General features: G+C 36.6%; 1 protein-coding gene across 1 annotated transcript in view; it reads right to left on the bottom strand.

Annotated features, from left to right (window-relative positions):
* Positions 1-13,641, bottom strand: part of LOC126755681 (terminal nucleotidyltransferase 5C) — a 313,932-nt gene that overhangs the window by 225,787 nt on the left and 74,504 nt on the right. The window lies entirely within an intron of this gene.

Here is a 13,641-nt window from a genome sequence, read left to right as displayed (position 1 = left end):
TTCCAAAAATCAATCCTTCACAACTTTGAGGATGTGCCTGGGGTCATTGACATGTTGAAACTGCCAATCAGGCAGCATTTTTTGGATAGCGTGAGGAAACATTTGGGTTGGCAGTATATTTTTATATTGGAACCCATCCATGTTCCCTTCTATTCTGTAAATTGGTCCTACACCCTGACCAGAAAAGCATTCCCACACTATTATATTACCCTACCATGCTTTACTGCACCCTGCGAATATCGACACTCTAAACGCTTCATGTTGGTCTTCGTATACCTGTCATTCCATCTAAGTTCTGTAAATTAAATTTGGACTCATCTGAAAACAATATCGGCTTCCATTGCTCTTCAGACCAATTTATATGCAGTTTCGCAAATTCCAAAGGTGCTAACCGATTTTTTTGGAAATATAAGATTTTTTTACTGCACGGAAGCTAAAAAGACCAACATCAACGGCGCGCCGTTGTATTGTACGCGTACTCTCTCTTAGTTGTGAGCTATCTACAACATTGTTTGTTAATATCTGGGGATATTTTATAAACTCGCGCACTATTCGCAAGTCATACTTTACCGAATTGACTCTGGGACGTCCTCCAATATTAAGTTTTTTAACGGTTCCTTCAGCTTTGTTCTTGCGTAAAATAGCAAAAACAGTTGTTTTCCCCAGAGAATAATTTTTTTAAAGCTTCTTTTCCACACATTTTTTGTGAATTTGCTTACAATTAATAATTTAAGTTCAGTTGAATGTGTTTTGTCTATATTTTTATCAAAAATAATTTTTTAGTAGCATTATTCGGGACAACTTTAAATATTTCACAACACACTCGTTATCATTAAAATAAACAACTCGAATAAGTGTGATCTACGATTTATAATAATTATCGGGTGATTTTTTTGATGAGGAATGCATTAGTATTTGACAGATCACGTGCGATTTCAGACATGGTGTCAAAGAGAAAGATGCTCAGTATGCTTTGACATTTCATCATGAATAGACTTACTAACGAGCAACGCTTGCAAATCATTGAATTTTATTACCAAAATCAGTGTTCGGTTCGAAATGTGTTTCGCGCTTTACGTCCGATTTATGGTCTACATAATCGACCAAGTGAGCAAACAATTAATGCGATTGTGACCAAGTTTCGCACTCAGTTTACTTTATTGGACATTAAACCAACCACACGAATGCGTACAGTGCGTACAGAAGAGAATATTGCGTCTGTTTCTGAGAGTGTGGCTGAAGACCGTGAAATGTCGATTCGTCGCCGTTCGCAGCAATTGGGTTTGTGTTATTCGACCACATGGAAGATTTTACGCAAAGATCTTGGTGTAAAACCGTATAAAATACAGCTCGTGCAAGAACTGAAGCCGAACGATCTGCCATAACGTCGAATTTTCAGTGAATGGGCCCTAGAAAAGTTGGCAGAAAATCCGCTTTTTTATCGACAAATTTTGTTCAGCGATGAGGCTCATTTCTGGTTGAATGGCTACGTAAATAAGCAAAATTGCCGCATTTGGGGTGAAGAGCAACCAGAAGCCGTTCAAGAACTGCCCATGCATCCCGAAAAATGCACTGTTTGGTGTGGTTTGTACGCTGGTGGAATCATTGGACCGTATTTTTTCAAAGATGCTGTTGGACGCAACGTTACGGTGAATGGCGATCGCTATCGTTCGATGCTAACAAACTTTTTGTTGCCAAAAATGGAAGAACTGAACTTGGTTGACATGTGGTTTCAACAAGATGGCGCTACATGCCGCACAGCTCGCGATTCTATGGCCATTTTGAGGGAAAACTTCGGAGAACAATTCATCTCAAGAAATGGACCCGTAAGTTGGCCACCAAGATCATGCGATTTAACGCCTTTAGACTATTTTTTGTGGGGCTACGTCAAGTCTAAAGTCTACAGAAATAAGCCAGCAACTATTCCAGCTTTGGAAGACAACATTTCCGAAGAAATTCGGGCTATTCCGGCCGAAATGCTCGAAAAAGTTGCCCAAAATTGGACTTTCCGAATGGACCACCTAAGACGCAGCCGCGGTCAACATTTAAATGAAATTATCTTCAAAAAGTAAATGTCATGAACCAATCTAACGTTTCAAATAAAGAACCGATGAGATTTTGCAAATTTTATGCGTTTTTCTTAAAAAAAAGTTATCAAGCTCTTAAAAAATCACCCGATATAATTATTGTAAGTACCTGCAAAATTCTTTTCCCGCCACATAACGGTAAATTAATTCAATGGAAGTGGTTATTTCGATATCCAAAGTGTTAGTCCAATGAGTTATGTCGCACGATTTTTTTACTTTTTTCCCTTCCGTTATAATTTATAAATTTTACACAAAAGTTAAAAAATATTATTGCATTGTTTCTTAATATAGAATATGTGATCTATCTTTTGCAAAAAAATTATTCTTCTAATGCATCTATGTAAAAAGTTATGACGGAACATGTGTGAGACTCGAGTTAGTCCAATGAGTTTTGTCCGACACTGTATATAGTATATATACATATACGAGGTGTGTTCAAAAAGTATCGCGAATTTTGTGTTTTTTCAAAAATTATTTATTTATTCATGAACATCTATTTTGTCCCCTTCAAAGTAATCCCCATGAGATATTATACACTTGTGCCAACGGTTTTTCCAATCTTCGAAGCACTTCAAAAAATCATTTTTTTTTATCTTCTTCAGCTCCTCCTTCGATGCCGTCTTTATCTCGTCAAGAGAATCGTAACGTCGTCCTTTCATGGGCCTCTTCAGTTTAGGGAACAAGAAAAAGTCACAGGGGGCCAGATCTGGGGAATACGGTGGCTGCGGCATCATTAGTGTGTTTTTTTTTTGGCCAAAAAGTCGCGCACAAGCAACGATGTGTGAGCAGGGGCGTTATCGTGGTGCAAAAGCCAATTTTTGTTCTTCCACAAATCCGGGCGTTTCTGGCGGATTGCTTCGCGCAAATTGCGCATAACTTGCAGGTAATATTCCTTATTGACCGTTCTTCCCAGTGGCAAGAACTCATGATGCACCACGCCCCTGCAATCGAAGAAAACTGTCAGCAAACTGTCGCGATACTTTTTGAACACACCTCGTATATGTAGATCAAGATAAAGGTATACTATACCGGATAGATATAGAGAAATAAATGTGGATATAAAGATAAAGAAACCAAAAACGAACGTTAACTTCGACTAAAACGAAGCTATAATACCGTTCACAAATGGGACAGATGAAAACATCCCATACAAGAACTTGATTTTGATCATTCAGTTTGTATAGCAACTATATGTTATGATAGACCGATCTAAACAACATGTTCACATATTGGCAATAATCTGAGCTAAATTTCGTGAGTGGCCAGAAACGATTCTTCTACTAAGGACTCAAACAGCTCACAATTTCCGGTCTTAGACCAAGTATCCTCTGGGTAGCCAAAGAATATGCGTTTGAAGGCGGGCTAAAGTGAGAAAGCGTACCATCCCTCCCTATGGTTGTGCCCTGGGTTTGGGACCCGCCACGTAAAAAATACTACCAATGAAAAGAAAGAAATGTTCCGATACGTTTCTGATGAATGAGAAGCTTCTTAGGGAGGAATGGAAATTTCAGATCAATATCTCAAAATATGAGAGACTGACGGAGTTTGCTTATGAACAGTTTGGCACCCTGATAATTTATATATACTTACAAATATACTATGCAGGATCCCCACCGTTTCCTATCTATTATCAACGAAAAATTTGGAAATAAAAATATGCGGAACATGCGACCCTTAGAATATTACGACTAGAAAAATCCGACTCATATTTTGCTTGGCTTCTGCGCATGCTCTACATGCCACCGAATCCACTTTCCACTTTTCTGAAGATGAAATCTTAAGGGTAGGTGCCTTGTGATGACTCCTACTATATTACTAAGTTCCCTTTTGCCGAGAGATAGACGGTTTTTGGTCTATGCGCCAACGTCGGAAGGTTTATGGCTGCGAAAGTTGCTATCAGGTTCAGAGATTCTGGGTTCATAGAATACGTGTCTGAATACACGGAAATCATCACTCACTTTGACTTCATACCGGATCACTTGGATCATGGATTCGCCAAACTGAACTCTGGCGGCTCCTTCTTTACCCATATACCGGCAAGCGAGTTGTGGGTGGGAAGAAGTCGTTCGAGGAAATGCAGTGAGCTTCTTTAAGGATGGGTCAAAGCTTGGGGGGAAGGCTGGTGGAGGGGTTTACTGTCGGAGCTCTCTATCAAATCCAGCTTCAGACTTCCTGACTATTGCCGTGTGTTCCAGGCCGAGGTTGCAGTCATTAAGGTAGCAGTAAATTTACTGCTCAGGACTGCAGCCTCCTTCAGATAAGTGACCATCCACTCTGATAGCAGAGCGGCGATACGAGCCTTGTACACAGTAATAGTGCACTCATGGCTGGTCAAAGAGTGCCCAATCAATAGCATCGATAGCCTTTGTAATAAGACTGGTATGGGTACCAGGCCACAGCGGAATCGCAGGAAATTGTACAGCTGATGAGCTAGCAAGAAAAGGCACCCTAGAACCACTATCGGTAGAATAGGAGCGGGTTGGCCCAAGATCGATCGCAAGAGATCTAGTGATCTCTTTCCCCCTTGGCCCGAGTTTTGAGCCTTTTATCGCCGAATTGGAATCCTACCAGCCGGCAGAAGCTGTGTCGAAAATAATGAGAAGGAAACAATTCAGCACTTCCTTCTGACTGCCCCGCGCTTGGGAGGTCAAGACTTAAATACTTGGGACTTTTGGACCCCATACCTTCAGACATCCCACCGAGCTGGCGGGAATGGAAAATAAATCCATCTAACCTAACCCTAGCCTAGGCTCCAGCCATGTGATGTGAGACAAAATCTTATGACTAGATAAACAAAATGTGTATTTCTGGCCTCCAAGAATCTGAGCTCAGCAATTTCGTTAGAGTAAAATTAGGTTAAAAGCTAAAATTTTTTGCAAGCCAAGCGCGGTAGTGTATAGTTTCCATTTTTTGACAGAATATATTTTTTACTATAAACCAGTCAGAGCTACCAGTTTACAATTTACAGCATTATCTTCAATCTGCTATGCATTTGTCTGCTTTTAAGTGTTCTTTTCCATAAAATATGTGTACTAATGACTTGCAAGCCAACTGAGTAATCATTATTTAACGGTATCATTTTCATCTATTTATAAATCATTGACGCTTAAAGATTTATGTCTGGCTGTCAATGTGCGCACAAAGGGTCCCTTGCCTGAAGATACAACACTATATTTCAAAGCTCCATTCATATGAGATATGAGAAGATAGGATTAATGCACTCAAATTATAGAGCTAACATTAAGTTGAATGGCGCTGAAATGACGTAAGCTGAGTATATATATATAATTATACTTCTGAATATTAGGGTGGGTCACTTTTTTAAGAAAAAAATGTTTCTTAACTGACTTCTTATGAAGGTTTATATAAGAAAAAAATAAAAACATAGCATATTAGGGTGGAACACTTTGCTTTGAAAAATATTTAATTTTTATAACAACCTTTTATGTATGTGATAAGCTTTAACTTTAAAAATATATACAATTATAATATATAAATCTATACATTACGAAAATTGGACCACCCTAGTATCGCACTGGCAGAACTTTTTCAGCGAAGATAAGTCTGACAGCAAACATCAATATTCGCTCACTGAATGAAGTTTTTCTTCAACAAAAATTATGATTAAAAAAAATAAAAATTTAAAATATTAAAAAAAAATTAAAAATTTTAGTTAAATATAAAAAATTAAAATAATTTAATTTCACTTATAAATTTTTTTAGTTGTTTTATTTTTTTTTTTTTACAAATCTCATTATATTTTTAATTTTTAAGAGTTGGGAACCACTGTATATTGGTATATGTGCTTGAGAGTAGGTAACTAAGTAAGTAATGTTTGTATGTCAAAGTAAGTGACAAAATTGTAATTTAACGCTTTGATTTGCTATGCTTTGACGTGCCTATGCAAAGCAAGTAGACTCAAACAAGCGAAGTAAGTGACTAGAAACGAGCATATACCTAGATACATACATACATATGTATGTATGTATGTATGTATGTATTTGTGACGGTACTAGAGGATCTGTAACTTGAATTTCGTTGATTCCGTACAAACTGGTAGGCTTTTTAGACCACAAAGCGACAACCTAGTGCAACTGCAGACGGTATAAATTAGATTGTACTTAAAAATGTATGTGTGCTTTTAACCCAGTTATCAACGTTTTTTAGTAAATGTGGTATTAGTCTGGTTAATAAAGTGCCACCACAATAACTTAAGTAAAAAAATATTGGTACCGAATATCGGTACAAAAAAGTTATTAAGTTTTCGAAAATTTTACTCCTGTTTAAAAAGTCTAACTTAAGTAAAATTAAAAAAAAAAATATTTGTACCGAAAATCGGTACAGAATTATTACTTGTTAGAATTTTCGAGAATTTTACTTCAAAAGCTTTTAGGAAAACTTACAACAACATTGGTTTATAAGCGTTTATCTGAATGTAAGAATTAATTAATTGATCAAATCTGTTTTCGAAATTCGGTATAAAAAACGGTCGAGAATTTGTAAAAAATTAATATGAAATCAGTTGCCTTTTACAATATTGTTTTTAAATTATTATAAAAAGTTTAGTTCAGCAACTAAGAGCTGAATATCGCAGCCGATATTCAATTACGGTACAAAAGTGCAAATTTTAATTTTAGTCAAACTTTCTGATAAACTCTCTAATTGTTTTACAAAAAACATACTTAGAAATATGTGCAAACGTTACGTAATAACTAAATAAAACTTAAAAAAATGCGTACCGACTATAATAGCGACAGGAATTCGACACAAAAATACCGAAATCACTCTGACACTTCGTAAATGGAATATATTACAACAATGCAAAAACTCAAATGCTTCTTTAAAAATAAAATTTCGAAATACACTGCACAAATCAATTCTATCATAATTTCGAAATTACTAAATACCTTACAGAAGTGATATATAGTATAGTAAAATTCAGTATTTAATTAATACCGGAATCAGATACTAAATTATATAATAAAACACTTTGATGTTTCATAACCGAAAAATATTCTGATATTTAAAATTCAAAAACTCAAAAGCTCCTTTAAAAATCTATTTTCGAAATTCGGTACCCAAATCAACTCTATCATAATTTCGAAATGACTAAACACCTTTCAGAAGTAATAAAAAATCAATATTTTATTAAGTTTTGTGACCAAGCAAACTGAAAAGTTTTTTTAAAATATCGATTTTCGAAATTCGGTACACAAATCAAATTTAACATTGTTTTGAAATTTGTACACACTTTTCAGAGATGACAGAAAATTCAATGTTTTATTAAGTTTTGTGACAAAAAAAAGAACGTATATAAGATTTAATTTTCGTAATTCGGTACAACAAATACAAAATGAGAAATTAAAATAAATATAAAATTGCTCTGAGAATTCATATTTGGAAAATATTCTAATATTTTAAACTTCTCATATTTTAAAAGCTCAGAATTAAAAAAAATCTATTTTCGAAATTCGGTACTTAAATCAATTCCAACATAATTTCAAAATTTGTAAACATCATTCAGAGACGATAGAAAATTCAGTACTTTCTTTAGTTTTGTGACCAAAACACCCAAAGCTTCTTTAAAATATCGATTTTCGAAATTCGGTACACAAATCAACATTTTCAATGATTCAACTTTTGTGAAAAATATACAGGGATGATAGACAATTCAGCATTTTACAAAGCTTTGTCATAAAAAAAAAAAATTATATGAAATTTAAATTCGAAATTCGGTACAAAAATACCGAAATTAGATATAAAAATAGGTACGAAATCATATTTGAATAAAAATCATTGTCATAATTAACATATTATTTTTGAACTGTTTTCGAAGTTTATTTGCGAAAGCAATTTTCGAATTTTCCGAAGTTTTTTGCTCATTGGGTTATCAGCTAGTTGCTGCGCTCTTAAGTATGTCTATTTAACTGCAAGTTGAACCGAACTGTTTAGCTAGTAGCACAAGCAGGCATACACACATGCACAAATATTTTCCAGCGTGCGCATGCGCGCGCACATGTTCACTCTGTTGGCGTTCACTCAGCTCGCGCTGTCGGTGAGGTTGGTTGGTTGTTAGTTGGCTGCGATTGAAACCGACCGAAAAGTGAATGTCCACTGAAAGTCCTTGAAACTTAAAACCAATTTTACAGGTTTAACAAAGTCTGCATTACGTTGTTGGGCCGTTTGTTCACTTTTGTGGCAAACATATAATGCAAAAATAGCAACAACAACAAAGCGTATACATATAGATAGTATTTTGTTGTTGATTAAAGACAACACGCATAGCGCCCGGAGAGCCAAACAGCTGAAAAGCCATTCGAAAATTTTTCTCGGTGCGGCATTCCACCTTTGTTGTTGTTGTTGTTGTTAATTTGGTTATTTTTTGTATTTGTAAATGATTTTGTTGCTGGATTTGTGGTCGTCTATTTGTTTATTGGGCTACTGTTGCTGCTGATTTTGTATATTTGTTGTTGTTGGGGATATTTTTGTTGTTGGGATCTTAATGTTGTTGTTGTTTTTAGTTGAGGTGGTGCATTCTATTGCCAAAGCTTTGTCTCGTTTTCAGTCAAGTTATCAGCGCGTATTTAAGTATACAACAACAACAACACAAAAAAGAATAGTTGCAACTACAACAAAAAGCCACAACAACAGCAATAATTGGTTAAATTAAGCCTCGTATGAATTACATTGCGGGCCACTAATTACGCGTGTTTGTCGCTTATTAAGAAATTGCATGTTGTTGTTGTTTTTTCCTAGTTTTTTTGGGCCTTTGGTTTTTGGGGGTTTCATGTTTGCCGTTAGAAAGACACAGGAAATAGTAACAACAACAACACACAATTGTGCATTGCACACGCATAAAATATTTTTGTTGTTTTTTTCGATTTTTGTTTGGAGTGTTGGGCGCATATATTGGATTTCATCGCTTCGAATATACTTCACCGTTATGTACTGTGGTGGCTGGCTAAAGGTTTCGGCATCAATAGATCTATTTGTAGATAAGTACTTAGAGTCTTACGGCAATTTAAGAGTGTTGATATCATGTAAATTGCTGCCATTCACTTTTACCGTTATGCCAAAGTTTTGCAAATACAGTTATTCGATCAGGTGATTAAGAAATAATATAGTAATTATAATATTGAATGGAGTTCTGCAGCCTCACTTTTGGGTTTCATAGTGTACAGAGGCATTAAATATTACACGCGAGTTGATACGAATGGGCTTCATAGAAGTCGGTATCAAAATTGAATGATGGGCGTGGCACCGCCCATTTTATAGATGGTGAAATCGTATACATATCTAAGAAACTGATCGACCAATATACACCAAATTATCTTAACAGTACGATATTGATCCGTGAAAATGTGCGACATTGGACTTCACCACGCCTACTTCCCATTTTACAGTATATAACTTAAGTACCAATGACGATAAGGACGTAAAGTTCCAAAATAAATAAAAAGAATGTGCTGAGGGCATAAGGTCAAAAAAGTGTCGGAACCGGAGGGTAACATTTTAGGCCCCCATATACCGAATATGTGGATTACAGTGCCTCTAACCGATAAAAAGTAACTAGAGGTAAACCTCTGAGATATGTTATTACAATTCAGAGAGAATCTTTTTCAGATAAAAGCGGTCTTTCCTACCTAAAAAGGGGTATAATCGGGTCAAAACTTCTCCAAGCTTTGTGTGAAATCGGTCCAAAAACGATCCTAGCTCGCATATACTACATACTATAATGATTTTACAACCCCCCAGGCCTCGCGCCCATCAGGATTGAGACCAGCGAAATCATGTTTAAGGTAGACTGAAAGATACTGATATGAACAAATTTGCTTTCGAGACGATGAGAGTGATATTTTCCACTCTTTAGTAAACTGAAATGGCCGGTAGATTAATATCACAACTGCCTCCGTCTTGTTAAAATCCTGACAGGTCTTCTGATGCGTTCGAAGCATGTCACCATTAAATTGGGTTCTATTGAGAAAACTCCTGAGTAGCGCCTGGCTGGCTCTGAACACAATCTCAGATGCGGCGTAGTGTCAACCCTTTCGCGTGACCTACCGCATGTGTAGACAATCACGGACACTTTTTCATGGCGACCATACAAAGTTTGGTAATAGCGGCTTGAAGCGGAGATCCAAACGAAAAACTTAGTACTCGTACATAAAATCATAAAAAAAAACACAAACAAAAACCGCAACTTCTTAAAACAAACGCCAACATCTAGCAAATATCACAATAAATTGAGAGCAGAAACAAAGAACAAAAACAGACAAAAACATGGTACTGACCGAGTCCACATCGACGATCTCAGCAGTAAACCTGGAAAGCCCCTTGACGGAACACAATACCCTAACTTCGGCAAAAACAACCTTCACTACCTCTGCAAAGATACAGATTTTATCAAAACTATAATTCCAAGTTCCAGAAATTGAAGAATGGAAAAGTTTAGTGTTGACCGTCGCAATTTTCCTAGCTTGCTATAAAGCACCAAATCATGAAGAAGTTTTGTCAAAAATGCTGACACAATTCTAGGAGAAAATATGAGTATCAAGTTCGACCATATTCGCTATCAGCTGGATAAAGTTTCTGATAATTTATATAATTTTAAAACACCCGTCTCAAGAATAACAAAGCTGTGGAGTCCGTTCGATCGCGAGCCGAGGTATTCAAACACGGTGGGGAAGAACTGATAAGTAGCATAAAATAATAAAAAGGGAGACCCCACAAACTGCTCCAACTACCATGGGATAAGCCTCCTTAACATCGCATATAAGGTTCTATTGAGCGTATTGTATGGAAGATTAAAGCCCACCGTCAACAAACTGATTGGCCTTTATCAGTGTAGCTTTAGATCTGGAAAATCAACAACTGACCAGATATTTACCATACGCCAAGTCTTGGAGAAGACCCGTGACTGCTTTTGACAGCACGAATACTAGCTACCTTTATGCCGCTATATCTGAATTTGGTATCCCCGCAAAACTAATTCGGCTGTGTAAGCTGACGTTGAACAATACCAAAAGCTCTGGCAGGATCGGGAAGGACCGAGGTTTTAGACACGAAGACTCCTATCGTGCGACTTCTTCAATCTATTGCTGGAGAAATTATTCGAGCTGCAGAGCTGAATAGAGAAGGTACAATCTTCTATAAGAGTGTATAGCTGAAGGTGTACGTGATCGCCGATCGAAAATAAAACGCAATATCTTCTGTCATCAAACAAACAGTCATCGTACTCGCGACTTGGCTCTCATGTCACTGTCACTTCGAAGTCGTACATAATTTCGTTTATCTTGGAACCAGTATTAGCACCAACAACAATGTCAGCCTCGAAATCCAAAGCAGAATAAGTCTTCCCAACAGGTGCTACTTCGGACTGAGTAGGCCTTTGAGAAGTAACGATGAGAGCAATGAGCTGTACGATGGTATTGACATATGTACAAGTACTTGTAGTTTAGCGAATTAAGAGACATCGACTACGGTGGCTATGTCATGTCGTCCGAATGGATAAAAACACCCCATCTCTGCGAGTATTCGACTCAGTACCCACCGGGGAAAGCAGAGTAAGAGGAAGACCTCCATTCCGTTGGAAAAACTAGCTGGAGAAGTACCTGGCTAGACTTGGAATCTCCAAATGGCGCCAAACAGCGAAAATGAAGAACGACTGGCGTCCTGTTATAAACTCGGCTATAAAAGCGTAAGCGGTGTTTACACCAATAAGGAAGAAGATCAGCAAAACATGGCAAAAACTCTAGACTTAACCTTGCTTTAGTTTAATAGAATAAAAATAACTTTTCCCACGCTTCTCACAATTTTTTTCCCACCTTAAGTTTTTAAGACATGCTTATGGCTACAGATTTACATATTTTTTAGATCTAGGAAACATTTTCCACTGGCTTAGTAATACCAGTAATTTAATTGTTAAAAAAAAATATTATATATTAATTGTTTAAGTAACTAAATAATGTAAGTGATGATATTGAAAAGTATTGAGAGACCCGCGCCAGCGTTAATATAACTTTTCCAAGAGCGTCACCCGTAAAAAGTTAAAAAAGTTCTCATTTTGACCTCAAAAAACGCCGCAAACTTTTCTCAAAATTCATCATCGTGAACTTCAAACAACCGCAACAGTTAATATTTATTTATAACTGTAAGCATATGCTGCACTATGTACAAGTATGTACATACATATGTACATACATACATATAGTATATAAGCCAGCGCATTCATCTCAAAAAATGCGGAAAAGTCATGCGAAGGTTCCGACTTAAGACTTCCGTGAGCGAATTTGTGCCGCAAAGAAATTTAAATACATTAAGTAATTAGTTTAAACGCACAATCAGATACAAATACACACACACAAGCACATTTACGTATACAAAAGTGAAGCAAACGGAACAAAGCTTGAGTAAACATTTTTTCGTTTTTGTTGTTTGTCTAGAACTTCATAATTCTTAATGATTTTTTCTTGGTAAACAATGATTTGCCAGAATATAACAAAGCGCCGGAATGCCAAAACGATATTTAAAAAATACTTATGTACATATACTACATACATACATATGTATATTTTTTATTCAGTAAAATCTTGAGTGCTGTCAAACAATGCAGTGAGTAATCAATAGTGAATTGTCAAAAAAAAAAACTATCAAAATTGGTGTGCGAACAGTAGCAATTAAATTAAGAGTGGTTTTGATGTACATACTTCGGTAATAATAAAAGGTGATCCAAGTAGATGTACTTCTTTCAATAGCCTTTTTCGACATACCTACATAAGTATGTACTTACATACATATCACGTGTGAGTCGAGTCAAGCTGTCATGTTACTTTTGTTCAGTGTTGTTTGGCATTTCATCATGGAAAAACTTTTGCCTGAACAAAGTATACAAATCGTTCAACTTTATTACGAAAATTCACCTTCTTCGAAGAATGTGTTTCGCTCAACTTATGGTCAATATAATCGGCCTACTGACCGTACTATTCACAACACCATTAACCATCTTGAGACCCAGAATTGATTTTTGGATAATATTTGACCGAATACATCGCATTCAGCACGCAGTTAAAAAAAAATAAAACAGCCGCAGCTGAAAGTGTGCACGATGGAGAGTCGATTCGGCGCCGTTCGCAGCAACTCGGACTGACGTATGAAACGTCTGGGCGCATTTTACGTCGAGATCTTAAACTAAAAACGTACAAAATACAGCTTGTGCAAGAATTGAAGCCATTCGACCTGCCTAAGCGACATCGCTTCGCTCTATGGGCTCTTGAAAAGTTCAAAGAAGATCCAACGTTTTCGAGCCAAATTTTTTCAGCGATAAGGGCCATTTATGGCCGCAAATAAGCAAAATTGCCGCATTTGCGACGAAGATCAACCGGAAGAGATTCAAGTGCTGCCATTTCATCCAGAAGTAACAACGATTTGGTGTGGTTTGTGAGCCGGTGGAATCATCGGTCCATATTTCTTCAAAAATGATGCCGATGAGAACGTAACCGTCAATGGCGACCGTTATCGCGCCATGATAACCGACTATTTGATGCCTGAAATTGAA

The sequence above is a fragment of the Bactrocera neohumeralis genome, chromosome 4 (assembly GCF_024586455.1).
Source record: "Bactrocera neohumeralis isolate Rockhampton chromosome 4, APGP_CSIRO_Bneo_wtdbg2-racon-allhic-juicebox.fasta_v2, whole genome shotgun sequence".
In the NCBI taxonomy this organism is placed as follows: domain Eukaryota; kingdom Metazoa; phylum Arthropoda; class Insecta; order Diptera; family Tephritidae; genus Bactrocera; species Bactrocera neohumeralis.
The sequence above is the reverse complement of the archived record's forward strand: the minus strand, read 5'-3'. Positions and strand labels throughout refer to the sequence as shown.